Here is a 15,399-nt window from a genome sequence, read left to right on the forward strand (position 1 = left end):
GCAGCGGTGAGCGCACGGAGAGGATGCTGTCCTGCGCCCAGCTCTCCCGGAGGCGGCGCACGCTTTCGTGCGCTCTGCTTCCCTGAGGCTGAGCCACGCAGTGTAGCCTGGAAAACTTCGGTCACCTGGGGCCTGAGCCCGGGCACGGGTTTTAGAGACAGGAGAAACTGAGAGACGGCGGGCTCAGATTTGGACTAGCAAACTCTTGCTGATTCAGAAAAGAATATTTAAAAACGCAGCCAAGTGAGTCAGGAAGAACGCCCTAGAGGATGTCTAGCAGTCTTCCTAGCTCCAGCAGCACCAATGGAGGGCTGAAGCCAGGAAAAGGCCGACACACTGATCAGGTTGCTGAGATAAACCACCTGCTCCGCCCTAGCTTTGCTCAAGCTGCCCCGGGCACCCTCTACTTCCAGCTCTCCTCTCTCTCTCCTTCCCTTCCTCTCCCCCGTCCATCTCTCCCGTACCCCCCTCCCTCAAGTGTCAGAGCCTGCATCGCCCTGGTCCTTGTTCCTAGGAGTCATCGCTCGGAGCAACGAAATTGGACACCGTGTGTAAATCCCAGGAAATTTCACAGGCCATGCGGTGCCTGAGAAAAAGAGCAGGGAATGTCGAGAGATGCGGGAAAACAGTAGGGGACAAACTCCAGCCAGAATTAAACTCTTTTTCATAGAAGGCACTCGTCGAGATGGGCGGAAACCCTCTGATTCACCGCTAACTTCAAAGATGCCACTTTTCTGGAATTCTTCATGTGGTGACTTAAGTCACCACAGCATTAATTGAAAAAGAAGTCCATTTTTCCTCCATCACCAACTCCTCAGGGTATTGGGGGATAACGCCGAAGCTTGATTCATCTGTTGTGACATCAGAGGTGATTCTGGTCGGCAGCTGGACATTGCATAAGCGGACAGGAGCTAAACCCAGATTTCTTCACTGGGCTGGGATAGCTTCGAGACAAAGGCAAGGGCATGGTGGCTGCTTCTGTCACCTTCACCTCACATACCCTCCCCCTCTAGTGGCTTGCTGTAGGGCCAGAGAGTGTGACTGCCCACTGGAACCTTCAGCTTCATCTCTTGATTGCTGATGGGGCAAGAACAGCATTGCATTGAGGTTCAACTTGCATTCTACTGGAGGTATAACCAGAATGCCTCTCCCTTATTTTGCTTCCCCCTTTAAAACCCCTGTATCTATGATCTATGCAGAGTCTTTGCAGAGATGAGGCAAGCAGGGTCTCTCCATCTCAGGCATACTGAAAGGTGTCTTTTTGTCTGTTAAAACATAGCTAAACACTTGTTCCTGTTGCCCCCAATTTCCTTATCTGTAATTATGTGACCTCTTAGATCACCTTGATTATATTACTTTTCTGCTCAAAAACGTATGGGAAAACAACCTACTCAAGGTTGTTTTGAGATTTACAATTATCCCTCCTGCATTGACTCCAAACTGTCTTTCCAGCCTTATCTCCTTCATTCTCCTAGGCTTCCAGCAAACAGTATCTGAAGGTAATATGGTCTAAACATGCTCTGAGCTTTCTTCTTCCAAATCTCCCCATATGAATTGTTAGATTTTCATGTCTTTCCATGTTCATCTTGTTTGATGTCTCCAAAGGTGGTCTCCTACCTGGATGTGACCTCATTATTTTTTAAGCCATATTTATTTGGGACCTCTTTCTATGGCTTCCATAGATTACTTCACATTTCAATAATGCTTTTCAACGTTATCTCTCTATTAGATTGCAAGTTCTTTAAAAGTAGGTAATGTTATACAGCAGACCATTTGTTCCCTCTTTGCTTTTCCAGCAGCATTTGAAGCGACTTGCAATAAATACATTGCTGCCAAAAGATAAAAAACAATCAAGGTGAGACAAGACAATTGAACAAAGGAATAAGACAGTTAGAATCAGGTGCAGAAAAGGCTACAGAAAAGCATTACTAAAAACTGGAGAATTAAAATAATTGATCTCAAAAATGAGCTCTGAGCTTCCAAACAACCACTAGGCTATGACTAGCTTTGTTACACACAAAGTCACTATGAAAACCAATTTTTCTTAAGCTTTTGGTCATGATCATCAGCACAACAGGGCTCAGTCTTCTGTACTACATGTAATAGATATTTAATGAATTATCAATATGCTTAAGCATATCAACCTTTTATGAAGATCATTGTCAGGAAGAAAATTCTTTTCCATTGAAAGAACCTCTCTATAAAGACTCCCTTTTCTAACTCTTTGCTGCTGTCTTTCTGGAATGTGCTTATGTCTTGTTTGGGGCAACAAGTCAGACCAAGACCATCTGTGAAAATTCCTGATGAGTTGAAAAGCTTCCTGTTTTTCCTCTCTTTTCATTTCTCCAAATGCTGAAGGAGTGAGCAGTATCTACATACCTAGTTTGTCAAGAATGGTGTGTCTTCTATATGGAAATAGAAGTGAGATCATTTATAACACTGATTACTCAGGGAGCTTAGGTAATACTCTCACCCAGATCATGGACCAGAAAATGATCCATGACATAGCTGTCTTTTCTTCTACTCTCACTGAAAAGATAAATTATTCATTTATTTTCTTAATAGTTTTGTTTCTTGTTTTAATGATGCTTCCCATTCTTTCTTTTATTCCTTTATTGTTCCTTCTTCTTTTTAAACTTATGTCTTTCTTCCACTTCCTTGAATCATCCTGAAAATTTAAAGTAGGCTAAAACTCATAGAAAATTCAGTCAGGGTTTGAAAAATAGTTGCCAAAAGAAGACTGCTATTTTTTTTAACCTTATTCAATAATAGAATGATTAGATTTAAAACAATGGAAAGGTTATCAGAGAGGTTATTAATGAGATGGGGGAGATTGCTCTCTTTGGAGTAAGAAAAGTCAATGACATCACCTTTAGCTTGGTAATAATTTACAAAGGGTAATAATGGACTTTCCCCAGCAGAAGGGTGTTCTTTGGTCCTGTAAGTAAGGTGTATTGCTCTGGATCCTCCAGGATACAAGTCATGCAATCCTTCTACCTCTTCATTTTCATATGCATATATAAAAGAGAAGTGTAACGTTTTCAGAGGTGAACATCACTTCTCTTTTTCATATTCTACTTTAATCATTTATAGCCATGTATGGTATTTATGTAAGGAAAAGTGGCCAGTGGTCACCTCTGAATGTGATATCTATTTCGCCTATTTCCTCTGAAATTTTACATTTATATTTATGCAGATTTGCTGTTGGTCTAAACCATTAATTTGGTTGACCAGACTCCATACTTCCTCTAAGATCTCTTGGGAACATCTGTGGACCAGAAGGTGGAGTGAAGGAGTTTCCTATGACAGATGTGAAAAACATATTTTTTTATTACAGTTTATTCACAGGCTGATGGTACCTGCATAATCAGTCCATGGCTGTAAAATGCACCCAGATCTTTTTGAAATAGAGAGTAGGAGACTAAATATATTTATATAAACCTCGTGCTTACATTCATTGCACTGTGAAGAAACAGTCTTGCTCTCAGCCAGTTGGGGGTAAAATAAGTTCTTGCTTACTTTGCTGTTTTTCTGCAACATAATAGGACATGAGTAGGGAGAAGATTGTTCAAGAAGAATGTTAAGAGTTCAGCTTTCTTAGAATGCTTCAAAAAAAGTTTTGGAAGAAGTCAGAGCTAAAGGATAATTTCAGTTTTGGATACTTTACAAGGATATTTACTATGCTGGATATCTTCTATTTTCCCCTCTGAATGTGGTATCTATTTTGTCAACTTCCTTTGCATTTTACATTTGTATAGGTATCCTCTCTGTCCTATACCCTGAGATCCAACCCATAAGGACTGTATCCATAGGCTCCCCTGACTTCCAGCTTCTGGTTTGGTTCACCTAATCCGAGATATTGGCAAGAGATCAGAAGATAGTAAGACAGTGAAGTTTGGATTTTTTTTTTTTGAGACGAAGTTTCACTCTTGTTACCCAGGCTGGAGTGCAATGGCACGATCTCGGCTCACCGCAACCTCCGCCTCCTGGGTTCAGGCAATTCTCCTCCCTCAGCCTCCTGAGTAGCTGGGATTACAGGCACGCACCACCATGCCCAGCTAATTTTTGTATTTTTAGTAGAGACGGGGTTTCACCATGTTGACCAGGATGGTCTTGATCTCTTGACCTCATGATCCACCCGCCTTGGCCTCCCAAAGTGCTGGCATTACAGGCTTGAGCCACCGCGCCCGGCCTGAAGTTTGGATTTTTAATTCACCCATTCTCCAGCTGTTGCCTCATTATAGATTGGATGCTTTTTGCTATAGAGGGCCACAGCTCCTGTTTGTTAGCCTTTTCATCTTGCTGCCTGCCAGGTTCTAGTAACTGTTTCCTCCCTTTGTCCTTGTAGGGTAGGGGTGATAACAGCTTCTTATTTTTGCTAGCCTGGGATAGGATACTCCACTATTGCAAAAGTTACAGTTTGGCTGTGCTAGACCCATTGTCCTGGAATAATTTATTAAGAAAGCTTCCTTTCACCCTCAAAAGTGGCGCCATTCCTAAAACAGCAATTCAAAGTACTGTGAAAAGAAAGTGGCACCATCGCAACATGAATATGATGATTAGTCCTGATTTTCCTGCTTATGTCCTTTGTAAAGAGTCCCTTTATTAAACTTTCCGGCAATTACTCAGTTTGAGTATACTCCATATTTCCTGTGGGCCCCTGACTGATGCAGTCATTCACAGGAGTCAGCAGGATGTCATCACATGCATTCCTTTCCTAATCTTTTAAGTCTGCCTTGTGGCATCATACCAGTTCTATACATATTGTGTTGTACTGAACCGAGCATAGAAAGTCAACACCAAGACAAAAGTATGCCAGATTTCAGGGTCTTTATTGCCGGCAGCCATAGAGGACTCATGTCTCTCCAACCCGTGGCCCCAAAAAGAGGGTGTCAAGACCTTTTATACCCCTAAAACCACCTCAGGGGTGAGGGTGAGGAGCGGGAATGGGGATGAGGGGTTTCAGACATTCCGAGGGCAAAGATGAGGGTGAGGGCCTCCGGACACTCTGAGGGCCAGGGGACTTTTGTCACTCTGATTGTTACTTAAGTGGTTTACAGAAGTCAAGATAAATGTTAGTTTACACATTGTCTGGTAGTGGTCGGAATTACAGACCTTATTACTTATTACAAGTTGCAGGAGCCAAGATGGCGTGGGTTTTCTTGAGTGCTTGCTTCTCACTACAGAGAGCAGTTTCAATAGAAAGCCGAGATATGGTTGAGGTATGTAGTTTTATGGGGCTTTTTCCATGTCACACTTGCCCCTTATTTTATTTACAGGAATTAAATCGTTGATTCCTCCAACAGGTTAGTATTGTTTGTTTGTTTTAAGGGCTCATATTGAGACCTTAAAAGCATTAATTTTACAGAGTCTACCCTAGATTTTATGAACCTGAGCAGTTGGTTTAGGTGGCAGGGGCCGAACAGTAGGAGTAGGGCCAGAGGTCCCACCAGGCCCGTAAGGAGGGAAGAGAGCCAAGGGGACAAGGAAGACATTTTTTGGTACCAACTTTCCGAAGCCTCTTGAAGTTGTTTTCTGATTTCAAGATTCTGTCTGACCAAGGAGAGGCTCTCTTGGATGAGGCCTGACCTATTAGCATAGAAGCAACATTGTTCATTAAGGGCAGCACATTACCCCCCTTGTTTTAAGAATAGTAAATCTAGTCCTTGCCTGTTTTGGAGGACGATTTCAGCCAAAGACTCAACCTGATCAGTGAGTTGGGAAATGGAGTTTTCCAGGTGGCCTAAATCAGTATGTATGTGCTGAGAGAGAGTTTTAAAATTTTGGTCCCCAGTTGTAAGAGCTGATATTCCAACTGTGGTGGAGCCAGCAATGCCTAATCCAACCAGTAGAGGGATGACCACAGGGACTCGCTTCCATAGGGCAGTAATAACATCTGATGGGGCCAGGAGGTTAAGTCCCTGTTGGCCACCATAAATGTCGATTCTGGGGAGGATGTGTAACTAGGTACAGAGTATGGGAGCGGAGCTGCTGAACTGGTATGTGGAAATGCAGTTGGTGAGGCCAAAAGTGCAGACTAACCAAGTGGTATCTGGGGCCCGATAGTAGAGGTTTTTACTGTTGAAGGTTACATTGTGGGAGACATTACAATAGTGCCATAGGGAGAACCTGCAAGGGTGTAATTTGGGGAGTGGTGGCAGTGCCCAGACCCTTCTATGTCTCCCAGGGTTAAATGGAGTGTGGATTGGGAGCATGAAGAATTGGACAGGTAATTGGGAAGCCAAAAACGGTGGTTGAGGGTTTAGACAGAGCCAACAGTCTTTTCCTAAATCTGGGTTAGATTTGTTGAGGAGATGGTCAGCCGAGGACAATAAGGTTAACAGGGTTGTGTCCTCTTCAAGCAGCGCTGGGGTTGTAGGAGAAGATTGTTGAGGGGGGATATTGATTATCTGGATAAGAGGACTTTGCATTTTTAAGGGGGCCTCCTGTTGTTGTAAGACCTGGGTAATGGGTCCTAGAGGGTGGTTGGGTCTGGGCAGGGTTATACGCTGGATGGTAAAGATGTTTTCCATGTCCCACCCACTCATATATACTCTGAGACCCCAGGTTCACCCTGTTGTCCATCTACCATCTGGGGTAGTTACAGTTTTCTTGAGTGGGTTACAAGACTCGGTGTAGCATGGGGATGGGGGAGAGTCTCGGTTAAAAGAAATGAAGGAGTCTCTGTTTTTGGTGTACCCTGATATAGTGGAGATCATTTCACAGCCCCAGTGGGGGCAAAAGAATTCATTTAAGTCTCCACAGTTCCACCTTTTTCGTGGGGTGGATCCTAGGCACAGATAATCCGTAAGTTTGCAGTTGTTGCTCTGTCCTTGCACTGCCACACCTGGCTATAATGTCTTTTGTCCTAGGATCTACGTTTGGGTTCAGGAACTGGCCCAGGAGGGCACAGAGGTCTAGGGAAAAGGTAATGGGGGTCTTCGGAATGTACTCCAGGGCTATGTTTTGATTAGGGTGGATCCCTTTCCAGTTAATGAACTAACATATCCTCCAGTGGAGCCCTCGGTGAGGACCCATTGATAGTAGGTGGATTGTAGGGGAGGTTTGATATACTGATTTACAGCACAGATTAGGGTGGCGAGGGTGGTGACCACGAAGAGCTCACGGGTCTTAGCTTTAGTGAATTGGGGGATGAGTGTTTGACACTCCATTGTCCTTCCGGTGGGGCAGTCTTGACGTGGGTGTGATGAATCCAGGCCATCAGTCTGTCCACCTTGAGTGTGGTGGGTGTGGTCAGGATAACCATGTAGGGTCCCTTCCAATGGGGAGTGAGGCCGAAGGTGGTGAATTTTTTAACAAGGACAGAGTCTCTGGGCTGGAAGGGGTGTGTCGGCTGGTCTGCAAGGTCCAATGGGGTGGGATGGGTGTCCTTAATGAGCTGGTGTGACTGGAGTGCCTGTAAGGACTTAAGGAGTGTATAGTTATGGACTTCAGCATGCATGGTATCTGAGGGTCTGGGGAGTAAGGGAGGGGGCCTGCCGAACATGATTTCAAAAGGGAAGAAGCCTTTTTGATAGGGTGTGCACTGGACGTGGAGGAGGACAAAAGGAAGCAGGCTGACCCAGTTTTCACTGGTCTCTAGGATAAACTTTGTCAGGGTTTCTTTATGGTCCAGTTCATATGTTCGACTTGCCTTGAGCTCTGGGGATGATAGGCACAGTGTAATTTTCAGGATATACCCAGGGCCTCGGCTAGGCCCTGAGAAACTTGTGCAGTAAAGGCAGGCCCATTGTCTGACCCCAGTGTTAGAGGGAGGCCAAACCGAGGAACAAGATCCTGTAATAGTTTTTTTGTGACCACCAAAGCAGTCTTGGACCTAGTGGGGAAGGCCTCGACCCATCCAGAGAACGTATCTATAAACACCAGGAATATTTACAGCTATTTGCTGGGGGTTTTATTTCAGTGAAATCTACTTCGCAGTGCTCCCCAGGTCCTTCTGAGTCTTACTCCTACCTGGCTAGACCTCTTCCCTCCTGGATTTACTCAGGCACATACATCACACTGAGTAGTAATTTTCTTTATAAGTTCATGTAAGTGGGGGATGTAGTATTTGGCTCTTGGCTCTTAGCAGCTCAGTCAGTTTGGTCTGTCCTAAGTGAGTGGCCCAGTGTGTGTCCTTAACTAGGACCCGTCCTAGAGCCTCGGGGACCACAATCCTTGTGTCTGGTAGAGTCACAAGAGTCAGAGGTTTTACTGGTCCCAAGGCTGCCCGTCTGGCTTGTAGGTCAGCCGCCCTATTTCCCCTCTCCCCTGGTGACTCTCCCTTCTGGTGTCCTTTGCAGTATATTAATGCCACTGCCTTGGGCTTCCATATAGCCTCTAGTAGGACTAGGATTTCTTCTTTGTTTTTGATGGTTTTTCCCTCTGAGGTAAGTAGTCCTCTTTCTTTATAAATGGCTCCATGTACATGAGCTGTAGCAAAGGCATATTGACTGTCCGTGTAGATGTTAACAGTTTTTCCCTCCACCCAGTCTAAGGCCTTTGTCAAAGCTATGAGTTCTGCCTTTTGGGCTGAGGTTCCATGTGGAAGAGACTGGGCCCAGACAACCTGCTCTAGGGTGACCACAGCTGCCCCGGCATACCTGACTCCATTGACCATGAAACTGCTGCCATCTGCATACAGTACCTCCTCTGGGTTCTGGAGGGGGATGTCAGTGAGGTCCGGTCAAGGTATGGAGGACGTCCATCGTCTGTTGGCAGTCGTGTATGGGCTGCTCACTGTCTGGTAGCAGCGTGGCGGGGTTTGAAACTGTAGCCTTTAAAAACTTTATGCGGGACTGGTCCAAAAGTAAGGCCTGATATTGAACTATGCGGGCATTTGACATCCATTTTCCCAGAGCTCCACAGAGTAGTGACTCTACCATGTGGGGTGTTACTAAGTTTAACTCCTGTCCCAAGCTTAGTTTGTCCACTTCCTTGACTAACAGGACTGTAGCTGCCACTGACCTCAGACAAGCTGGCCACCAGAGGCTACAGGATCAAGTCTTTCTGAAAGGTAGGTGACTGGCTGGGATCATGGTCCCAATGTCTGGGTGAGCACACCCTTAGTGACTCTCTTTTTTCATGCACAAACAACTGGAAGGGTTTAGAGATGTCTGGCAAGGCCAAGGCTGGGGCCATAGTCAGGGCAGTCTTGAGCTTGTCAAAAGCCCATTGCTCTATCTCTGTCCAAGTCAAGGGCTGATTTCCTCCAGTGCAGGCATACAGGGGCTTGGCTATCTCAGCGAATCCCAAAATCCATAACCTGCAGTACCCTACCGCCCCAAGGAATTCTCGAACTTGGTGTTTCGTGGTGGGGGTGGGTATTTGCAGCACAGCTTGGACTCGGCTAGGTGCCAGTGCCCGGGTGCCCTTCTCTATGATATAGCCCAGGTAAGTAACTTTTGGTTGGCAGAGTTGGGCATTTTTAGCTGAGACCCAGTAATCCAAAGTCTGTAGGGTCTTTAATAATGACTGGGTGGTCTCTTTACAGACCTCCTGGGTTTTTGTAGCCAAGAGTAAGTCATCCACGTATTGGAGTAGGGTGCACTCAGGGAACTCAGCTAGGAAGGCAGCAAGATCTTGGCTAAGTGCCTCATCAAACAGCGTAAGGGAGTTTTTGAACCTCTTAGGCAGTCTTGTCCAAGTGAGTTGCCCTGAGACCCCAGTATGGGGGTCAGTCCATTCAAAAGCAAATATGGACTGGCTAACAGGGGCCAGTGGGATTCAAAAGACTGCATCCTTGAGATCCAAGACAGTGTAATGGTGGTATTCTGGGCCCAAGAGACTTAGGAGGGTGTATGGATTTGGAACTGTAGGGTGGACAGTTTCCACTCATTTGTTTACCTCCCTTAAGTCCCATACAGGCTAATAGTCATTTGTGCCTGGTTTTAAGATGGGGAGCAAGCGGGTATTCCAAGGGGACTTACAGGTAGTAAGGATCCCTCCTTTTAGGAGTCTGGTTATATATGGAGCAATTCCCCGTCTGGCTTCCTGGCTCATGGAATATTGCCATACCTGGACTGGAGTTGCTGTTGCCAATAGCTGGACCACGACTGGAGTATGGTGACTTGCCAAGCCTGGGGAATTTGTCTTGACCCACACTACAGGTACATTCTCTTGGAATTTGCGGAGGAGGTCAGATGTTGGTGGTTGATCTGTCTCTGAGGATAAAGCTTCCGGCAAGAGATACTCATCTGAGAGCACAGGTGATGAGGATTTGCCGAGGTGGCCCTGATGCCATGGGAGGAGGAATTGAGAGGCAAGCCTGACCCTCACTGAAAGAAATACTTGCTTGAAGTTTGTGGAGTAAGTCCTGTCCTAGGAGTGGGTACAGGCACTCTGGAATGGTTAGGAAGGAGTGGGTGACAGTGCCATTCCGCAGATCAATGAGTCGGTTGGTGGTCCAAGGGCTTGTCGTGGTTTTTCCTGTGGCCCCCTGGATAATTGTTGTTTTACTGGACTGAGTGGGCTGCCTCCGTATCGACTAGGAAGCTGACAGGTGTGCCCCCAATCTTCAAAGTGACCCTGGGCTCCTGCGGGCTTACTAAATAAGAGCTCTGGCACTGTTAATCCTGGCTTTCTAAATTGAGAATGGCCCTTGGTGGCTTTCCCTGAGCTGTTTCTCACCTTCTCTCCAGGAACTCATTCTTCCAGTGGCCTTCCTATCAGCAGTATGTGCATTCATTGCATCCTAGCCTGGGCTGGGGACCCTGGGGGCTCCTCTGTGGGGTTCCCTGTCCCCTTGGGATAACTTGGGTTTCCTGAAGAGCTGCTATTACTACTTTAGTAACTCTTTTATCCTGTTTGGCTTCTGAAGTGTCCCTATTGTTAAAAACCTTTTGGGCAATTTCCAGCAATTGGGACAAATTCATTCCCTGTAATCCCTCTAACTTCTCTCACTTTCTTTTACTATCTGGGGCTGACTGAGAAACGAAAGCCAGATTGATGGTCTGCTGATTTTCTGGAGCCTCAGGGTCAATAGGTGCAATAAGCGTCTTGTAGATGCTCAAGGAAGGTAGCTGCCAACTCCTGTGGGCCTTGAGTTACAGTCCCTACCTTGGAGAGGTTAGTGGGCTTGCAGGCTGCTAGTAGGTACCAGTAAAAATTGTTCAGAGCCTGTAGACCTGCTGAGGTGTTTGGATCCCATTGGGGTCGGGTGGAAGGGAAAGTTTCATTAATTTGCTCCTGATGGTCTTCTGCCGAGCCCCGCCCCATTCCAATGATGGCCTTATGGGCCTCCTGTCTAATTCTGTCCCTTTCTTCTGCAGCAAATAGTACGAGGAGCAATTGTTGACAATCATCCCAGTTGGGGCGGTCGGTTGGTAAGACAGACTCTAGGAGCCCTGTGAGTGCCTGGGGCCTTTCAGAAAACGGAGGGTGTTGAGCCTTTCAATTGTATAAATCACTAGTGGAGAAGGGGATGTGGATGAAGAAGGGGCAGCCTCAGCTACCTCCTTCCATTGGGGACGCCTCTCAAAGGGGTAATACCCTGGGTGGGTATGGAGCCCCAATACGGGTGTGGAGTGGGGACAAGGGCTGGCTACTAGTGCTGTCTGGAGAGGGGTGCTGGGACCCCTGTCCAGAGGGTCTAAAGTAAGGTGGAGGTAATTCTAGATCCTCTTCTGGAGCAGGGAGAATAGCCAGCACAGTAGGGGGTTCTTTGGCCCACTAACATGACCTAAAGTCCAGCCTGTTTCATGCAGCACTTCCACCACGGGGGTGGGGGTGTTGTTGGACTAAATACAGCCATTGGTTGATGTATGGAAACTGGTCAGGGTATCCAGGAGTTTCTGTGACCATTTTCCATACAGCCTGGGTAATTTTTGGGTCATAGGTCCCAGTATCTGGCCACCCAACTCCAAAAGGTGGCCATTCTAGTTCGCACAAAGAGTGGAGTTTTCCAGGGGTTAATTTTACCCCATATTGACCTGAGACCCCAATCTTTAAGTTGGCCATCATGCACTGGAGGCGGGTACAAGGCCGGAAGCTAGACAGCCCCATTTGTTTTCTTTTTTTTTTTTTTTTAAGCTTTTGAATTTTCCCCAAGAGATTACACTAATTTTAAACCGGCTTTTACTGAGGGTTTGAACCAACAACCTTGCAGTTGCAAATGCTGCACCCTGAGGCAGTGTGGCTTGCCTGAAAGCTGGGCAGGGCTGGCAGCCAGCAGAAAAAAAAACACTTTTTGTGTTAGTTTAAAATGGAGCTCACAGCCACTGGGCCGGCTGGTTTTTATAGTATTTCCAATTTTGGCAGATGTTATACTTGTGTTCTGCCCTTTCCAGCACCGGTTTTAAAAGTGCCTCTACAGTTAAATCTTGTAAGGAAAGTACAATTAATTTAATGGGTCTGTCTCTTGTATAGGCCAGGGGAACAGGTGGAAGGGGCCAAGGGTGAGGATAGAATTCTCCCAAGAAGCCACAGAGGGGCCGGTAATAGGCCTTGTATAGGCTTAGTGCCACTCAGGCATGGTCTTCTCTTAAATGACCCCTGATGTCCAGTGGCCTTGGGAAAGTTGGAGAATAGCAAAACAGATGAACTAGGAGGTCCACAGGGTGTGAATTTTGAATCCACCACAGCGTACAGAGTTGACAAAAGATTTGCCAGTCTGTTCTTATTAAGCTGTGACATGCCACCTCCCAGCAGTCAGGGTGGTGCCAAAAAACTGAATAGGGGTGGGCTTCAGAGCACTGTCTGTAACAACACTTAATATGTTTTTGACAGAACAGACAGTTATCTTGTTTCCACCCCAAATGGCCAAGAAGAGTTGGCACCTTTTTGTCTAGGAGTTGATTTCCCAGGACAGAGAAAAAACTACAATGGAGACGTCGTGGGCAGAATTTCCTTTTGGACATCAGCTGATGAAGGGAAAAGGAAATTATACCCAACACAGGCAGAAATACTCCTGTCCTGGAGGGGGTGGCTGAGAGAACTTACAGGCCACAATGATTATAATAAAAAAGAAAACAAAAAGAGATAGGGCTAAAGCTATTTGCCACATGGCAGAGTCAGAAGAAGTGAGGCCTCAGGAGTAGAAGAAGAAAAGGAGAAGAAAAAAGAATAGAGTTACTTCTAGGGACATGAATTCAGTAAAGGTCCCCTGCAGCCAGTGGTCTGTTACCCACTGTAGAATATCTTCCACTCCAAGGGAAGCAGGCCTAAACCACTGTATATCATCCAACAGGAGTCTAACAAAACTGATGAATCTACAATAAAGACAGAACCACATATAGGATTGACAGACAAAGGATGGGTGTCCCCCAGATGGGAGACCAGTCTGATGCCTGCCCAGCCACATCCCCAAAGGGATGTTTCAGAGTGACTTGGCTAAGCTGTACCTGTATAAACCCTGGGCCTGGTCACCTCAGAATTTTCAGTCCTGAGATGAATCACCGTTATGCCTTATGACGTCCCTGTGGAACTGTGGGCAAAGGCCCATGCCAGCCCCATAGCCTTCCAGCCATGGGACGACATATATACACACTCACTCTCTCACTCACACTGAGGTTATTGAAAACTAAATTACCCGAGCCTCCAGTGAGGTAACCTGAGCCTCCAGTGATGTCTCACGGTAGGCTTGCCTGGTCAGAATTGCAATGACTGCGTCTGGTCCCCCGACTCAGGCCCCCTGACGGACTGGTCCACTGATTTCCAGACCTGACTTACCTCCGGAGGTTACTGGGACCCTGAGGAATTTTGGGTGAATGTTGGCTGGAGAGTCGCCAATCCTCCACTGGGTCAGAACTCTGGGGCCCTGGAACATCCCAGGGGGCATCTCCAACAGAGGTTCCCGAGGTGAGAGTGGCTGCTGGGGCGAGACTCTGGGACGGCTTTTATCTGGTGATGGACGAAGATAAAATCTCAGTGGGACCTCCAAAATGTACTGGCCCGAGCAGAGAAAGTCAACACCAAGACAAAAGTACTCCAAATTGCAGGGTCTTTATTGCCGGCGGCCACGGAGGACTCACATCTCTCCAACCTGTGGCCCGAAAAGGAGGGTGTCAAGACCTTTTATACCCCTAAATCCACCTCAGGGGTGAGAGTGAGGAGCGGGAATGGGGATGAGGGGTTTCAGACATTCTGAGGGCCAGTGGATTCTGTAAATCACCTACTGAGCGGAGATGATGTGAGGGGCTCTGGACACTCCGAGGGCCAGGGGACTTTTGTCACTCTGATTGCTACTTAAGTGGTTTACAGAAGTCAAGATCAATGTTAGTTTACACATTGTCTGGTAGTGGTGGGAATTACAGACCTTAGATCTTATTACAAGTTACAGGAGACAAGATGGCATGGGTTTGGACTGCTTGCCTCTCACATTAGGGTCACAGAGAGCAGTTTCAGTAGAAAGCCAAGGTATGGTTGAGGTACACAGTTTCATGGGGCTTTTTCCATGTCACAGTTGCACAGGAAACAGTGGCTCTTAGTGTTTTATTAAAACTGTTAGAAAAAAAAGCTTCTAGCTGTGAAAGATGAGTTACAAAAAATTCTGGAATTTTCCTTTTTTTCCATCTCTTCCTAGTAATATTGCTAACCAGGATTTGCAAGAAAGCTATGTACCTACTAGACTCTATTGTGTAATTTGCTTCATAATTTAGGCCACATTGTTTATGTATAAAAGAGACTTTTAAAAAGTGACCATTATGTGAGTCAGGTGGTAGCCTTCAGCTTAGTGTGTTTGAGGCCCTCCACGTGTCTCCTCTTTTGTGAGTCTCACTATTCTCAGTAATAATCTCTGGGTTAAGCAATCACCCCAAGTGTATTTCTTCTTTTAAACAGAGTAAACCCCTAATAGCCATTTTGTGTGTCTCACTGAGTTCTAATTTCTTCCATAAAGCCATTCAGGGCTTCTGAGAAAAGGCTGCCTGACAATTCCAGACACATGTGGGGGTGGAGGGAGGAAGAACCAGAAAAAGAGACTCTAGAAAGTTCAGAAGAGGATAAATAGACAGCAAAGAATTGGGGTCTGTGAGTTTGGCCTGTGGACTGTCTTCATGTGGGTATATCACCTAGAAAAGATTTTGAGAAACTAGAGCAGGAGGTTAGCAAACTGCAGCCTGTAGACTAATTTGTATTTATTTGTTGGTTGTTTTTTTGAGACAGAGTTTTGCTCTGTTGCCTAGGCTGGAGTGCAATGGCACAGTCTCAGCTCACTGCAGCCTCTGCCTCTCAGGTTGAAGCGATTCTCATGCCTTAACCTCCTGAGCAGCTGGGATTACAGGCACATGCCACCACATTCGGCTAATTTTTGTAATTTTAGTAGAGATGGGGTTTCACCATGTTGACCAGGCTAGTCTCCAACTCTTGGCCTCAAATGATTGGCCTGCTTCAGCCTCCGAAAGTGCAGGTATTACAGGCATGAACCACCACTCCCAGCCTATGTCGAATAAATTCTGCTTA

This window comes from Callithrix jacchus, chromosome 2 (assembly GCF_049354715.1).
Source record: "Callithrix jacchus isolate 240 chromosome 2, calJac240_pri, whole genome shotgun sequence".
NCBI lineage: Eukaryota > Metazoa > Chordata > Mammalia > Primates > Cebidae > Callithrix > Callithrix jacchus.